This window comes from Peromyscus maniculatus, chromosome 5 (genome assembly GCF_049852395.1).
Source record: "Peromyscus maniculatus bairdii isolate BWxNUB_F1_BW_parent chromosome 5, HU_Pman_BW_mat_3.1, whole genome shotgun sequence".
NCBI lineage: Eukaryota > Metazoa > Chordata > Mammalia > Rodentia > Cricetidae > Peromyscus > Peromyscus maniculatus.
Window position 1 is genome coordinate 103,627,729 of NC_134856.1, and position 15,841 is coordinate 103,643,569.

The 15,841-nt window shown below is 39.3% G+C and overlaps 1 pseudogene; it reads right to left on the reverse strand.

Annotated features, from left to right (window-relative positions):
- Positions 1-14,540: 14,540 nt before the first annotated feature.
- Positions 14,541-15,541, reverse strand: LOC102908494 (putative olfactory receptor 2W6 pseudogene; annotated as a pseudogene).
- Positions 15,542-15,841: the final 300 nt, after the last annotated feature.

Consider the following 15,841-nt stretch of genomic DNA (forward strand, 5'->3'; position numbering starts at 1 on the left):
GATGTAATATTATCTAACAACAAAGACATTTGGCTGCCTGGACTGTCACTCAAAGTTCCTCTGCAACGTTGGGGCATCCATCTTCAGCATACGGGCCTAGAGTATCTGGCAGACTTTTCTATGAAGCAGGAGTTTTGAACTGTCCTGCCTTTTTTTTGGTGAAGTTCCGCTGGCTTTTTCCTGTGTGTCCTGCATGTCCAGTCTTCACAGCACATTGTCAGCAGTCAAAAGAAAGAGCAGTTTCTTTGCCCAGTGGCTAACCTTGCCACAATGAAAGCAAACTCCATAAGGAGTTTTTTTCAGCGCCCATCATCTTCTCTGAAGTAAATTGGTGCTGCCAAGAGCAGATTGTGGGAGGCCAGCTCCTACCTTTTCCAGGGTTCCTATGAGGAAGAGAAAGGGATAAGAAAATATTAGATAGAAAGAAAGCAAAGAGGAGAAAGACAGAAATGCAGGATAGCTTCAGGAGGACCTGGGTCAATACCCAACGACCTTTTCCATTTATTCAAAAGGCTTTTTATAACAAGGCCAAGGGGCAGGGCAAAAGACCTCCCCCTTGCTATATCAAAACTCACTGTACAGCCAAGTGTAGACCCTTCCAAAAACCCGGTACACATGCCTGTGGACAAATCATCCTATTACGCAGCCCTGCTCGGTAAAGCAAGCTCAGATTCTCTGACCTTGAGTAATTTGGGCCTCCACAGCAGATGTGCCTCATTGTCACAAAAAACTTTAAGTTAACAAAACATTTTAAATTCCATATTCTGTTGGGGAATATTATTGTAAGATGTGTTACTTTTGTTTATGTTGCATTTGTTTAATTCTGTGAAGCTGTATTACTGTGCTTATGTAAAATACCTGAAGGTCTTATAAAGAAATGGCCAATAGCAAGGGAGGAGAAAGGACAGGCAGGGCTGGCAGGCAGAGAGAACATATAGAGGGAGAAATCTGGGAAAAAGAGAGAAGGAGCCAGAGGAGGAGGAGGAGGACTCCAAGGACCAGCCCCCCAGCTACACAGCAAGCTGCTGAATAAGAAACAAAGAAACAAACAGGAATAGAAAAGAAAAAGCCCAGAGGCAAAAGGTATACAGGATAATGTAAAGTAAAGAAAAGCTGCCTAGAAACTATGCCAAGCTAAGGCCAGGCATTCATAATTAATAATAAGCCTCCGTGTGTGATTTATTTTGGAGCTGGGTGGCAGGCCCCCAAAGAGTAAAAGAGCACACCTCCCCAATAACAATATTCTATAGGTCTTTGAAGTACTTGAAGAATATCTATCTAAAATATATCTATTTAACCTAGAAAACATACCTAACATATCTACAAATTTGATCTTTACAAATGATCGGTGTACCTACTGACCTATGTTTCTTGATTGTTCTATGTAATTTATAATAATAGCTTTCAAAAACTAGAACTTCACCCTACATTTCCAAATGAACTACATAGGCACAATACCTCAAACAAAAATAGAAACATACATACAATATGTTGTTACAAAAAAATCTTAAATTTTTATCAATATACAAAAATCCTTTAAACAAGAGTAGAAACATATATATAATGTAACAAAAATAACTTTAAATTTGTATCAATATTCTATATTCCCCTGAGTGATAAAAAACATCCATAACCCACCAAATAACCAAAAACCACCCACATCCCCAACTCTTGGGAATGTGGGCAGTTTTCTCCATACTGCTTCCTGCTTTCTGTGGACTAAGTATCTTTAGGGTCCCAGAGAGAAAATCTGAGATAATGGCCAAGTCCTGGGAAGACCAGCTATAACCTTCGCTAATAGATATCACCTTTCTATCTAGATATCAGGAGGTCGCCCTTCATCACATCTGATCCATGTTATTCCTGAAGGAATCCACAGCCTCTCATCTCATGTGGGGACAAAACTCCAAAGCATTTTTGATTTCCATTTGACAAATATATTTTTTGACTTTTTAAAAGTTAAGACATTCCTAAAGTATATAGGCTGGTTTATTTCAAGAATCCCTCTTTCAATCCCAGGTCTCTTTGCAGCTGCCTTTGCTTTTCAACAATCAAAAAATTTAAAGTCAACACAATAACATACAGGATCCAGACTCCCTATGTATTTTTCATCTGAGGTAGCTTTTTTTCTCTTATATTACTTTTAATCTCTCTTTAAAGACTTTATTATTATTTTTAAACTATTTCTTTCTATGACTATACCCTTTTTTTTTCTTTAGCCTACTCACATTGTTAAACACACCGTGACCTGTTCAGAGGTTTTTCCATCTGACATCTTTTATTGCGTGTCTTTTAGTCTTCTTGACTGCATGAACAAACTTTAAACTGCTAAGCAGCATGGACCTCTGCCCCAGGCTTTGGCAGGTGGCTCCGCCCACTTCTTGGGGCATGAAAATCAAGCATGAAACTTGTGGTCTGGTTGGAGGTCCATGCTGAGAACTGCATTAAATCTTTCTAGTTATGAAAGCCGGTACCTGAGCTGCCACAAGTGTTTTTTTTGCTTAGCTTGCCATTTTTATTTAGCGCTGCCCTGCCAGCAACCCCTCTTGAAGGAACTGTGTCCTTTTTCTTTTTTACTTTTCAAGTTTTCTCAGGCCCTATAGAAATTTGAGCACCATGTTGGTATGCTAACTTTTTTTTTTTAATCTTTTGAGGGACCTGCCACCCAGCTCCCAAATAAATCACATACAGGTGCTTATTCTTAATTATAAATGCCTGGCCTTAACTTGACTTGTTTCTAATCAGCTTTTCTTAACTCAAATTACCTCATATATCTCTTGTCTCTGGGCTTTTACCTTTTCTTACTTCTGCAATCTTACTTTCACTCTTTCTCCATGGCTGGGTGGCTGGCCCTGGATCCTCCTCCTTCTCTAGCTCCTTCTTTTTCCTCTCAGATTTCTCTTTCTATTTCAGTTCTCTCTGCCTGCCAGCCCTGCCTATCCTTTCTCCTGCCTCACTATTGGCCATTTAGTTCTTTATTAGACCATCAGGTGTTTTAGACAGGCACAGAAACACAGCTTCACAGAGTTAAACAAATGCAGCATAAACAAAAGTAACACACCTTAAATTAATATTTTACAACAGAGTGCCATTAGTAAAGAGGTATTGCTGTGAACCAGGATAAAAATGGACAAGAATTGTACAGAGCACAGAAATGAGATGTAATCAGAAGCCAAGTCCTGTGGAAAGCAGGAAGCCTGTAGTGAATTGAGAGTTGCCCTGAACCAGGAACTCATTTTTAAGTGTAGCCCCGAGTAAGGTAATGTGTAATATTGAATCTTTGTTATTGCATTATTGCATTTTAGATATTTGTAGAGCAAATAACTTGTCTTTTCAAAGCACACAGGACTCTGAGTAAGGAAAATGCATCCAGCTTGATGTAGATTAGGATGAGTTAGACTTCAGCTAGCCTGTGCTATGGTCACATGATAAAGCAGGATGAGAACTGTGGGGATTATTAATATTTAATGTAAATTAGGATAATTTTGGCTTCAGCTATCCTGCACTGTAATCACACTTAATACTACATGAGGTAAAAACTTTGTGGATTTTAGCATGTATTACATCAACTTATTAACATGTTTTATTTATGTAGATGAGGATAATTTTGACTTTCACTATCTTGTATTACACTCAGAGGAATGATTCCTGAATCCTGTCTTTGGCCCTGAGAGGAGATGTGCATCTTGAGCCCCCTGAAAGGTCATTAATGGGTAACTATCTAAGCTTGGCTCTGGGAGTCTTAAGTCTTAAAGAACAAAGACATCATCATTGCCCCTACTGGAGGAGTCTAAACAAATAGGCATGTCAATCTCCTTGATGGGTGAAGTCCCTCAGGAAAAGCCACCTGTTTTAGAGGTTTAAAAATCAGATGAAGCTAGCCTAAGATGTAGACCAGATAGTGTCCACTCTCAGCCCTTGACAGCCTGCTATCTACTCACTATGCTCTGTGTCTCAAAATCCTTCAACAGTGATTCCAAGGATCAGGGAGACCAGGGGCAGGCAGAATAAGAGTCCCAAGACAAAGAGTTTTCCTGACTTACACAGATGTCTGTTTGTTGTGTTTTCTCATGGTGGTAAGAAGAGATAACAAATTGTTTTTTAGAAGATTTATTTTATTTATGTGTGTGTCTGTGAGGGTATGTCCACATGTATGCATGTGTGCCCCTAGAATCCAGAGCAGGGCAACAGATCGCTTGGAGCTGGAGTCATGAGCGCTTGTGAGATGCCTAATGTGGGTGTTGGGATTTGAACTCTGGTCTTCATGACAGAACAAATCAATGCTCTTAACTGTCGAGCCTCTGTCTATCCAGTCTTCCTCATCTTCAAGATTAATAACGATAGAAAAGGCAACCATACACCAGTTATTTTGTGAATATTAAATGATTTCATAAATGAAGGGCATAGAGCCATTCCTACCTGTAGTACCCTTAAATGTGTTCCCAGTGCTTGCTTGTTGGAGTTATGTGAGTTGTGATTGTGCATCCATGTGCAAATCTTGTTTATTGTCTTTTCCCACATACCTCTAGGAATTCTAAGAAAACCAAGTATATGTTAATTGTTCTCCATTGGACGTCTAGTAGTTTCTAATAATTAACATTTATTGGATTATAAAATTAACATCAAAGTAATGAAATACTTTGGACTTTTTGAAGTCAATGGAATAGCAATTTGGAAGATAACATTTATGAGATTATGTGAATGAAAGCAGAGGAAATGAGAAAAGTGGAAATTGCACGGCTTCTGCTGGCTACCACAAATTGTTCATCCAGCTGAGTAAAAAGTTACTATAACTCTTTTTAATGTCAGTATCTTTCAGCTGTCAAACAGAAAGCATTAGCATGCTGGACATTTTGGTATCATTCTATTAGGTGCATGTAGGCATGATTAGATTGTCATTGCTGAACCTGTGTGAACAGGTTGTAGTGGAATATGAAATGTATAGATGTTTAAAATTCTCATCTACTGTATACTATGTTTTCTGCTGTTAATAGCACACTACAACACACTAGGCAAGAAAATAGGTTTATTTTGGATTGTGGATCGGGTCTAAGAACAAGGGGCTACATCTGGTGGTGGCTTTCTTTGTGGCAGAGCCAAGATAGTGACGGGTATCACATGCCAGTGCCTGAGACTTGGACAAATTGAATTTTGAAATTCCCAAGATAACCTATCAACACATTAATTTATTAATCATATGAATGGATTTGTATATTCCTGGAGGCAAACCTGTAAGCCTTAGAGGTTTTACATGGCCCTACCTCTTACTATGTCATAATGTAGATTAAATTTCAATATGTGGCCAGATGTAGTGGCATATGACTAATATCAGTATTTGGCAGGGGAACTTGGGAAGATCAAGAGTTCATAGTCAGCCTCTGTGTTTGGGAAGGCCTGGGATACATAGAGCAAGCAAACAAATTAAATAGGAGCTTTAAGAGAACAAACCATATTCAACTCTTAATACTAAGATGGATAATTTCTCACAATGAGAAACAAGTGACATTTAAAGATGGCTATATTAAAAAAATCATTATGAAACCAACATAATTTCCTGACCCTACATTTCACTGGTGACATATATGTTTTTCCAATTCGACTTTAATTAATTTGGACATCAGCATAATAATTTCATTGCTTGCTCCAGGAAACAGTAACTAAACAGTGTCCTTGTCAAGGCTTTAAAAGAGTTTTTTGCCGGGCAGTGGTGGCACACGCCTTTAATCCCAGCACTGGGAGGCAGAGGCAAGCGGATCTCTGTGAGTTCGAGGCCAGCCTGGGCTACCAAGTGAGTTCCAGGAAAGGTGCAAAAAAGAAACCCTGTCTTGAAAAACCATAAATAAATAAATAAATAAATAAATAAATAAATAAATAATAAATGAATAAATAAATAAATTAAAAAATAAAAAAATTAAAAATAGAGTTTTTTTGCTGTTCCACCAATTCAGAGTGAGTAAATGATAGGCTCTGCCTAACTCAACCTGTTCCCTCTCCTGCAAAATCCACTTTATTGTCGCTCATTTTGTTCATAACTTAAAAAAAAAACCTTCCCCGAGTTCTCTAATTTGAGACTCTGTAACACTGTCTAGAAGTATTTGCCATTTCTGTAATAAGTCCATGTTTTAGTTACTTTCTGTTGCTATGAAGAGATACCACAACCAAGGCAACTTATAAAAGAATGAATTTAATTTGGATTTCCCAGTTCCAGAGGGTAGTAGAGTCTATGACCATCAATGCTGGGAGCATGGCATCAGGTAGCCATCACACTGGTACAGCAGCTGAAAGCTGACATGTTGAGACAACAACCACAAGGAAGAGAAGAGAGAGAGAGAGAGAGAGAGAGAGAGAGAGAGAGAGAGAGAGAGAGAGAGAGGAGACCAAGAATAGTATAGGTATTTAGAACCTCACCCCTCCCATACCCATCCAGTGATGCACCTCCTCCAAAAAGGCCATGCCTCCTCCAACAAGATCATACCTTCTAATCTTTCCCACTAAACACTAAAGCCTATGAAGCCATTATTATTCAGACTACCACAAGCCAATAGATTTTGCTATGCTCAACCTTTAGTTTTGTATAATTAACTATGAAACTACTAAATAGCTTCCCCAAATACTAATTTAATGCTCACCAGCAACTCAAGTGAGCTTAAGGCCTTACACATTTTCATAATTCGGTATTGTCAGTGCTTGTAGTTTTAGTCATTGTGCATAGTTTTATTATGAGCAGGAAATTTACATTTCCTGAGAACACCAGGTAGGCTGCCTGCTGATCTTTGCTTCTCCCTCCATTCCTACAGATTCAATCCCCCAGTCTCATCCCCAGCTCTGCAGCAGAATACCTGTGGTAGCCTTTCCTGCCCCCCCATTTCTATCTCCTGTGGGTCTCACAGATCTTCCCCTTCTAACCTTCCTTCCCCCACTTACTGCTTTGTCTGAGCCCTTGACCCAAGCAGGCAACCCCTGCTAAACCAAGGGCCACTCCTGCAACCACACCTCTCCTTCTGCTCTTCCAGACCTCCTTCCCCACTGCCCAGGCTCATCCCATCTCTACAGCAGAAAACCTGCTGCTGTCTCCCTTTCCTCCCTGACCCCATCCCCAGTGAATCACACAGATCTCCCCCAACCTTCATTACCCAAATTCATCCCATTATTCTAGCCTCCAATACCTGCAGGCATACCCTGGTGACACATCAGCTGAGCAGGCCAGGGAAACAGGTCCACAGAAAATTTTCTACCAGGCACTACATAGCCACCCCACTCTCCTGAAGTCCAGGGAGGAAGCAGAAACCCAGGAAGAAAACACTCACCAACAGAGACAAAACAGGTTATCATCACCAGACCTGTAATCATCCCAATCCCAGATGCCTAGATGTCAACGTAAAAACAATCAATCAACAACAGGAAAATATGTCTCTCCTGGAGCCCAGCAACCCTACCACAGTAGAGACTGAATAGCCCAAGAAAAAGACCCTAAAATAACCTGTCTGAAGATCATAGAGCACCTTAAAGAGGAAATGAATAAATCACTTAAAGAAATCCAGGAGATCACAAAGAGACAGTGTGAGGAAGTGAATAAATCTAGAGAAATCCAGGAGATCACAAAGAGACAGTGTGAGGAAATGAGTGAAACTGTCCAAGACCGGAAGATGGAAGCAAGATCAAGGAAGAAGAACCGAACCAAGGGAATTCTGGAAATGAAAAGTTTGGGATTTTGAACAGGAACTTGACCAACAGAATGCAAGAGATGGAAGACAGAATCTCAGGCATGTACTATATGATAGGAAAACAATGGATACATCAGTCAAAAAAAATGATAAATAAAAACTTTCCTGACAGAAAAAATCCAGGAAACCTGGGACACTATGAAAAGACCATATCTAAGAATAATAGGAATTAGCCAGTTAGTGATGGTGCACACCTTTAAACCCAGTACTTGGGAGGCAGAGGCAGGCAGATCTCTGATTCTGAGGCCAGCCTGGTCTACAGAGTGAGTTCCAGAACAGTCAGCATTACACAGAGAAACCCTGTCTCAAATAAACAAACAAACAAACAAACAAACAAACAAACAAACAAAGGAATAAAAGAAGGAAAAGAAACCCAGCTCAAAGGCCCAGAAAATATTTTTAACAAATAGAAGAAAAATATCCTAACCTAAAGAAGGATGTACCTATAAAGGTACAAGAAGCATACAGAATGCCAAATAGACTAGATAAGAAAAGAAAATTCCCCTGGCATATAATAAAACCACTAAACATATAGAACAAAGAAAGAATATTAAAAGCTGTAAAAGACTAAGTAACATGTAAAGGCAGACCTATTAGAATTATACTGACTTCTCAATGGAGAATCTAAGAGCCAGGAGGTCCAGGACAGATGTGCTGCAGACTCTAAGAGACCACAGATGCCAACCCCAGCTATTATGCCCAGCAAAACTTTTAATCATCCTAGACAGAGAAAATAAAATAGTCCATGTTAAAACCAAATTTAAGCAATATTTATCTACAAATCCAGCCATACAGAGGGTGCTAGAAGGAAAAATTCCAACTTAAGGAGGTTAACTACAACCATGATAACAAAGAGAATAAATAACCCCAGACCACCAAAATCAAAGGAAGGGAAACACACACACACACACACACACACACACACACACACACACAGACACACACACACACACAAAACATCACCACCACCACCATCACCACCAATAACAACAATGAAATAATAGGAATCAACAGTCATTGGTCACTGATATCTCTTAATATCAATGGTCTCAATTTCCAAATAAAAGACACAGACTAACAGAATAGATGTGAAAATAGGACCTATCCTTTTTCTTCATCCAAGAAACACACCTCATATCAAAGATAGACATTACTTCAGGGTCAAGGGTTAGAAAAAAATAATCTAAGCAAATGAACGTAAGAAACAAGCTAGTGTAGCCATTTTAATATCTAACAAAATGGACTTCAAACCAAAACTAATCAGAAGAGATAGGGAAGGAACAATACAAAGAATCAATGAAACAAAGAGTTGGTTCTTTAAGAAAATTAAGAAGATCAACAAATTCTTGAAGTCTTATCTAGAGCAATAAGGCAACTAAAAGAGACCAAGAGGATACAAATAGACAGGAAGAAGTCAAAGCATATTGGCAGATGGTATGATGGTATACATAAGTGACCCTAAGAATTCTAACAGGGAACTCCTATAGCTGATCAACACTTTCAGCAAAGTAGCTGGATACAAAATTAATCCACAAAAATCAGTACCTCTCCTATATACAAATGACAGACTGAGAAAGAAATCAGGGAAACAATATCTTTCACAATTGCCCCAAATAATATAAAATATCTTAGGGTAACTTTAACCAAGCAAATTAAAGACTTGTATGATAAAACTTCAAGACTTTGAAGACAGAAGTTGAAGAAGATCTCAGAAGACGGAAAGATTTTCTGTGCTCATGGATCAGTAGGATTAACATAGTACAAATGGCCATCCTGTCAGAATCAATCTACTGATTCAATGCAATCCCCACCAAAATTCCAGCACAGTTCTTCACAGATCTTGAAAAGACAATTCTCAACTTCATATGGAAATACAAAAATATAGGCTAGCTAAAATAATTCAAAACAATAAAAGAAGTGGGGAGTTCTCACCATTCCTGTTCTCAAGTTATACTATATAGCTATAATAATAAAAACAGCATGGTATTGGCATAAAAATAGACACATTGATCAATGGAATTGAATTGATGATCCAAACAAACTGACACACAGATACCTGATTTTTTGGTAAAGAAGCTATAAACACACACTGGAAAAAAAACAGCACCTTCAACAAATGGTTATAGTGAAACTAGATGGCTGCATGTAGAATATAAATAGATCCATACATATTACCCTGCAAAAATATCAACTCTAAATGGATCAAAGACCTCAACATAAAACCAGGTGCACTGAACCTGATAGAAGAGAAAGTGGGGAATAGCTTTGAAGTCACTGGCACAGGGGAAGACTCTCTGAACAGAACACTGATAACACAGGCGCTAAGATCAACAATTAATAAATGGGACCTCATGAAACTGAAAACTTCTACACAACAAAAGACACATCATTCAAAGTGGTAGTACACAAGATAGGAAAAGGTTTTTACCTATTTCACATTTGATAGAGGAATAATATAAAAAATACATAAAGAACTAAAAAAAACTTGCTATAAAAAAACCCCTAATTAATGATATGGTTCTAAACAGAGAATTCTCATTAGAGGAAACTCAAATCGCTGAGAAGCACTGAGAGAAATGTTCAACATCCTTAGTCATCAGGGAAATGTAAATCAAAACTACTTTGAGATTCCATCCAATACCTTTCAGGATGGCCAAGATCAATAATATAAGCCCATGCTGACAAGATTGTGGAGCAAGAGGAACACTCCTCCAGTGCTGGTGGAAATGCAAACTCATATAGCCACTATGGAAGTCAGTATGGCAGTTCTTCAGAAAGATGGGAATTGATCTAATGCAAGATCCAGCTATACAACTCTTGGGCATATATCCAAGGATGATTCATTTTACCACAGAGACACTTGCTCAACCATATTCATTGCTGGTATATTCATAATAGCCAGAAATTGGAAACAACCTAGATGCCCCTCAACAGATAAAGTAAAAAAATTAAGAAATGACATCATGAATTTTGCAGGCAAATGGATGGAACTAGAAAAAAATCATTCTGAGTGAGATAACCTAGACCCAGAAAGATAAATGTATATACCTGCTTACATCTGGACATTAGCCATCAAATAAATGTTAAATAAGCTATAATCCATAGACCCAGAGAGGTTAGGTATAGAGGAAGGGACTAGGTGGGGCACATGGACTTCCATGGGAAGGGGAAATAGAAGAGATATTATGGGTGGGCTAGAGTTGGGGAGGGCAGGGACAACAACGGGAGGATCAGGTTGGAAGGGGCAAGGGGGATAGGATTGAGGGAGGGAATGAGGGGTGAGAAACTAGAATTGAAGAGCATTTGGGTGGTTTGGAAACCTAGAGCAGTGGAAACTTCTTATAATATATGAAGGCATTCATTCATTCATTCATTCATTCATTTGAAGGCAATCCGAATGAAGTCTCCAAATAGTGAGGGAGATGGAATCCCAACTAGCCATCTTTTGTTACCAAATGAAGCTTTCAGTGCCGGGACTGGGTTTCATCCAATTCATTTGTTGGTTGAAAAGGTCTCATGGAAATCCCCAATAACCAGGCAGTTTCCAAGACAATAAGTTGCTCTCCTCAAACTGACAAGAAGGCCCCATTGCTGAAGATAACACCCACACAACTTGTTGAACATGGAGTGATAGAACTGGTGTCTACATAGAACCTTCATCCTTATGTTCTAGTGTCTAGGACCTGGAAAGTTAGCCTGCATGTTACCAAAAGAGAATTGTAAACACCAACCCAACCATAAAACCATTGATTTACAGTCGGTCTTGTCTGCAAAATATGCTAAGGCAATGATGGTACAAACTTTATGGGAGTAACCAACCAGTGTCTGAATTGACTTAAGGCCCACTCCATTTGATGGAACCCATTCTTGGGTAACAAAGAACCAGAGACTAGCTATCCAAGAGACTTAGGGTAAAACCAAATGCTACTGGTCTGGGGGAAAAAGTGACAATAAAAGACTCCTAATGATGTTCTACTATACTAGTAGATCAGTTCCTTATTTGACCATCACCAGAGAGTCTTCCTCCTGCAATGGATGGTAACAAATACAGAGACCTACAGCCAGACATTATACATACATACATACATACATATATACATATATACATATATACATATATATATGTATATATATATATATATGACTAGCCTTGGAACATATAGCTCTAAATGATACTCTTCCATCAAATTCCTCCCCTCAGAGAACTCTGTGGAAGAGGAGGCAGAAGGAGTGGGGGAAGACAAAGAGGAGAGAGGACACAATGGAAACAAGGCCCTCTAAACACAACTGAACAAAACTCAGATGTACTCACATAACCTGAAGCAGCAATCATAGGACCTACAGGGGTGTACAGCGGGTACACCCTTTGCCTATATGCTATAGCTTTCAGTTTAGTACTTTTATGAGACTCCTGAATATGTCAACAAGTGGGGCTCTGATTCTTATGTCTTCTCTTGGGGCTCTTTTATTTTTCTGTTGGCTTGACTTACCTAGCTTTGATATGGTAGTTTTTGTTTTATCTTATTCTATTTTATTTTGCTATGTTTTGTTGTTATCTCTTAGAAACCTGTTCACTCCACAGAAAGGGAGTGGATCTGGATGAGAGAGGAGGTGGAGAGGAACTGGGAGGAGTAGAGGAGAGGAGACTGTATTCAGATTATAGTGCATGAGAAAAGAATCTATGTTTAATAAATGGGGAAAAAGTTCTCATGATAAAGAAAATAAAAAGATAACAACTAAATTAAATAAAAGAAAATTTACATTTTCTCATGAGTACTGAGGTGCATACATTTGTGTGTATGTGTGTGTGTGTGTGTGTGTGTGTGTGTGTGTGTGTGTGTGTGAGAGAGAGAGAGAGAGAGAGAGAGAGAGAGAGAGAGAGAGAGAGGTTATTTTTCAAGTCTTTATCCCTTTGATAATTTCTGTTATTTTTATTAGTGCCAGAGTCTTTACAGTTCTGTGGTATGAGTCTTTAAAAACAAAACAAAACAAAACAAAACAAAACAAAACAAAACAAAACAAAACAAAACAAAACAAAACAAAACAAAACAAAACAAAACAAAATGGTTGTATGGAATTTCTTGAGTTTTTTGAGGTAGGCATTTAGGGCTATGAACTTTACTCTTAGAATTACCTTCACTGTGCCCCACAGCTTTGAGTATGCTGTGTTCTCATTTTCGTTCAATTCTAAAGGGTTTTAGTTTTCGTCTTGGTTTTTGTCTTGACCCAATTTCCATTCGAGAGTGACTGTTTAGTTCTATGAGCTTGTAGGTTTTCTGCCACTTCTGTTGCTGATGTCCAGCTTAGTTCATGGTGGTCAGAGAAGGTTCAGTGTGTTATCTCAATATTTAATAGCTGCCGAGATTTGCTTCATATCCTAATAATGTGGTTAATTTTGGAGAAAGTTCTGAGGGCTGCTGAGAAGAAAGTAAGTTCTTCTGTGTTTGGGTGGGATGTTCTATAAATGTCTGTTAGATCCATTTGATTCATGTCATTATTTAACTCCAGAATTTAGTCTTTTTAGGGATTGTTCAAATGATACATTGGTAACATTGAGTACTGAAGTCACCCACTATCCCTGTGCTAAAAATCAGTGTGGAATTTTAGCTGTAGCTGTGTTTCTTTTATGAACTCGGGAGTCCTTGTGTTTGGTGCATAAATGTTTAGAATTACAATATCCTTTTGTTCAATTTTCCCTTTAATAAGTATGCAGTATCCCTCACTGCCTCTTCTGATTAATTTTGGTTTGAAGTCTGTTTTATTAGACATAAATATACCTGTTTGCTTCCTCGTTACATTTGCTTGGAATACCCTTTTCTCTCCTTTTACTCTGAGGTGATGTCTGTCCTTGATGGTGAGGTATATTTCTTGGATACAGCAGAAAAATGAATCCTGTTTTCTGATCCAACCTGTAGGCTTGTGGTTTTTTTTATTGGAGAATTGAGATAGTTAATTTTGAGAGTTATTAACAAGCAGTGTTTATTGATTCCTGTTATTGTGTTCTTATGGTATCCTCCCCCAACTCTTTTGACTAACTATTCTGGGATTGTTTATTCTTCGTATCCTCTTGGGTTTAGTTAACCTCATCTTAAGATGAATGCTTTTCTTCTAGAGCTGGATGAACTGATGAACATAAATTGCTTAAATTTGTTTTTAGCATGAAATGTTTTTCTTTCTCCTATGATTGTGATTGATAGTTTTGCTAGATATGGTAGTCCGAGATTGTATCTATGGTTTCTTAGAGGTTGTAGAACATCTGTCCAGACTTTTTCTTTCAGAGAATTCATTAAAAAGTCAGGTGTATCCAGGTAGTGGTGATGCATGCCTTTAATCCCAGCACTCGGGAGACAGAAGCAGGTGGATCTCTGTGAGTTTGAGGCTAGCCTGGTCTATAGAGTAAGTTTCAGGACCACCAGGACTGTTATATAGAGAAACCTTGTCTCAGATCTCACCCACTCCCAGAAAAAAGTCAAGTGTTATTCTAATTGGCCCGCCTTTATAGGTGCTTGCTGCTATATTCATAATAGCCAGAGATGGAAACAGTCTAGATGTTCATTAATAGACTGATAATGGATAATGAAATGTGGTACATTTACACAATGGAATATTATTCAGCTATTAAGAAAAAATGAAATTATGAAATTTGCAGATAAATGGATGGAGCTAGCACCAATCATTCTGGGTGAGGTAAACCAGATCCCCAAAGACAAATATTTCATGTTTTCTCTTATATGTGGATATTATCTCTTAGGCTTTAGATATGTATGTTTCAATCAACCAAAAAAGTACTTCAGAGTGTCCAATATATTAGCTGAGTTTATTATAAGCAAACAACAGATGAATCTTAAGACACGCTTGGGACTTTGTCCCTCATTACTCACTTCTGCTCGTCAGTGCCTCCCACAGACCTTCTTCAATGCCCCTTTAACTTCTTTGTTCCTTAAAGTATAGATGAGCGGATTCAGCATGGGAGTCACCAGGTTGTAGAAGAGAGTGAGAAATTTCCCTTGGTCCTGGGAAGAACTATTCCCGGGCTGCATATACATATAGATGATGCTTCCATAGAACAGGGAGACTACAGTGATGTGGGAGCTGCAGGTGTTGAAGGCTTTCCATCTCCCAGCGGCCGACTTGATCCTCAGCACAGCCGCGGCGATGTAGCCGTAGGAGACAAGGATCAGTGTGAGGGGCAGCAGGACGATAAGGATGGCGAAGGTGAAAGCCAGCATTTCTACCGCGCGAGCGTCCACACAGGCCATCTTGATCAGGGCTGGCATTTCACAGAGGAAATGATTGACTCTGCGGCGGCCGCATCGGGACAGGGTCATGGTTAGTGGGGACATGACGATAGCATTGATGAGGCCACTTCCCCAGGCCAGAGCCACCAGTCTCACACACAGCTGTGGGTGCATGATGACCATGTAATGCAAAGGTTTGCAAACGGCAGCATAGCGGTCGAAGGCCATCACAGCTAGCAGGATGCACTCTATGCCCCCGACCGATAGGAAGGAGAAAAGCTGGACCACACAGCCAGCATAGCTGATGGTCTTGTCTGGGCCCCAGAGGTTTACCAGCATCTGTGGGATGCAGCTGGTACTGAAGCAGAGATCCAGAAATGAAAGATTTGCCAGAAAGAAGTACATTGGGGTGTGAAGCCGGGGGTCCAGTATACACACAAGGATAATGGTTGTGTTCCCCAGCACAGCCACCGAATACAGAGTAAAATTAATTATGAAGAGCACCATCTCCAGGCGAGGGCGATCAGAGAAGCCCACGAGGATGAAACCATCCTCGGAGCTGTCATTGGACTTCTCCATTGCCTTTTCCTCACATCGTCAGATCTGTGCAGCTGTAGGAACCAAATGAGGAACGTTAATCTCTATTTTCTAAAAACCTTGCAACAGTGGGATCCGAGGAGGGGCAATTAGTCACCTAGTCTGACATTGCCATCCACAGGAGACAGCTCTCCACCCAGAAGTAAGGACTCTTCATCATTGACACAAATTATTTCATGTTGGGAAATTTTGACATGATCACCTATTAATTTGAATTAATTGATTTTTGATGTTTGGAGACAGAGTCTCATGTAGCCCAGATTAGCCTCATACTTCCTCGTA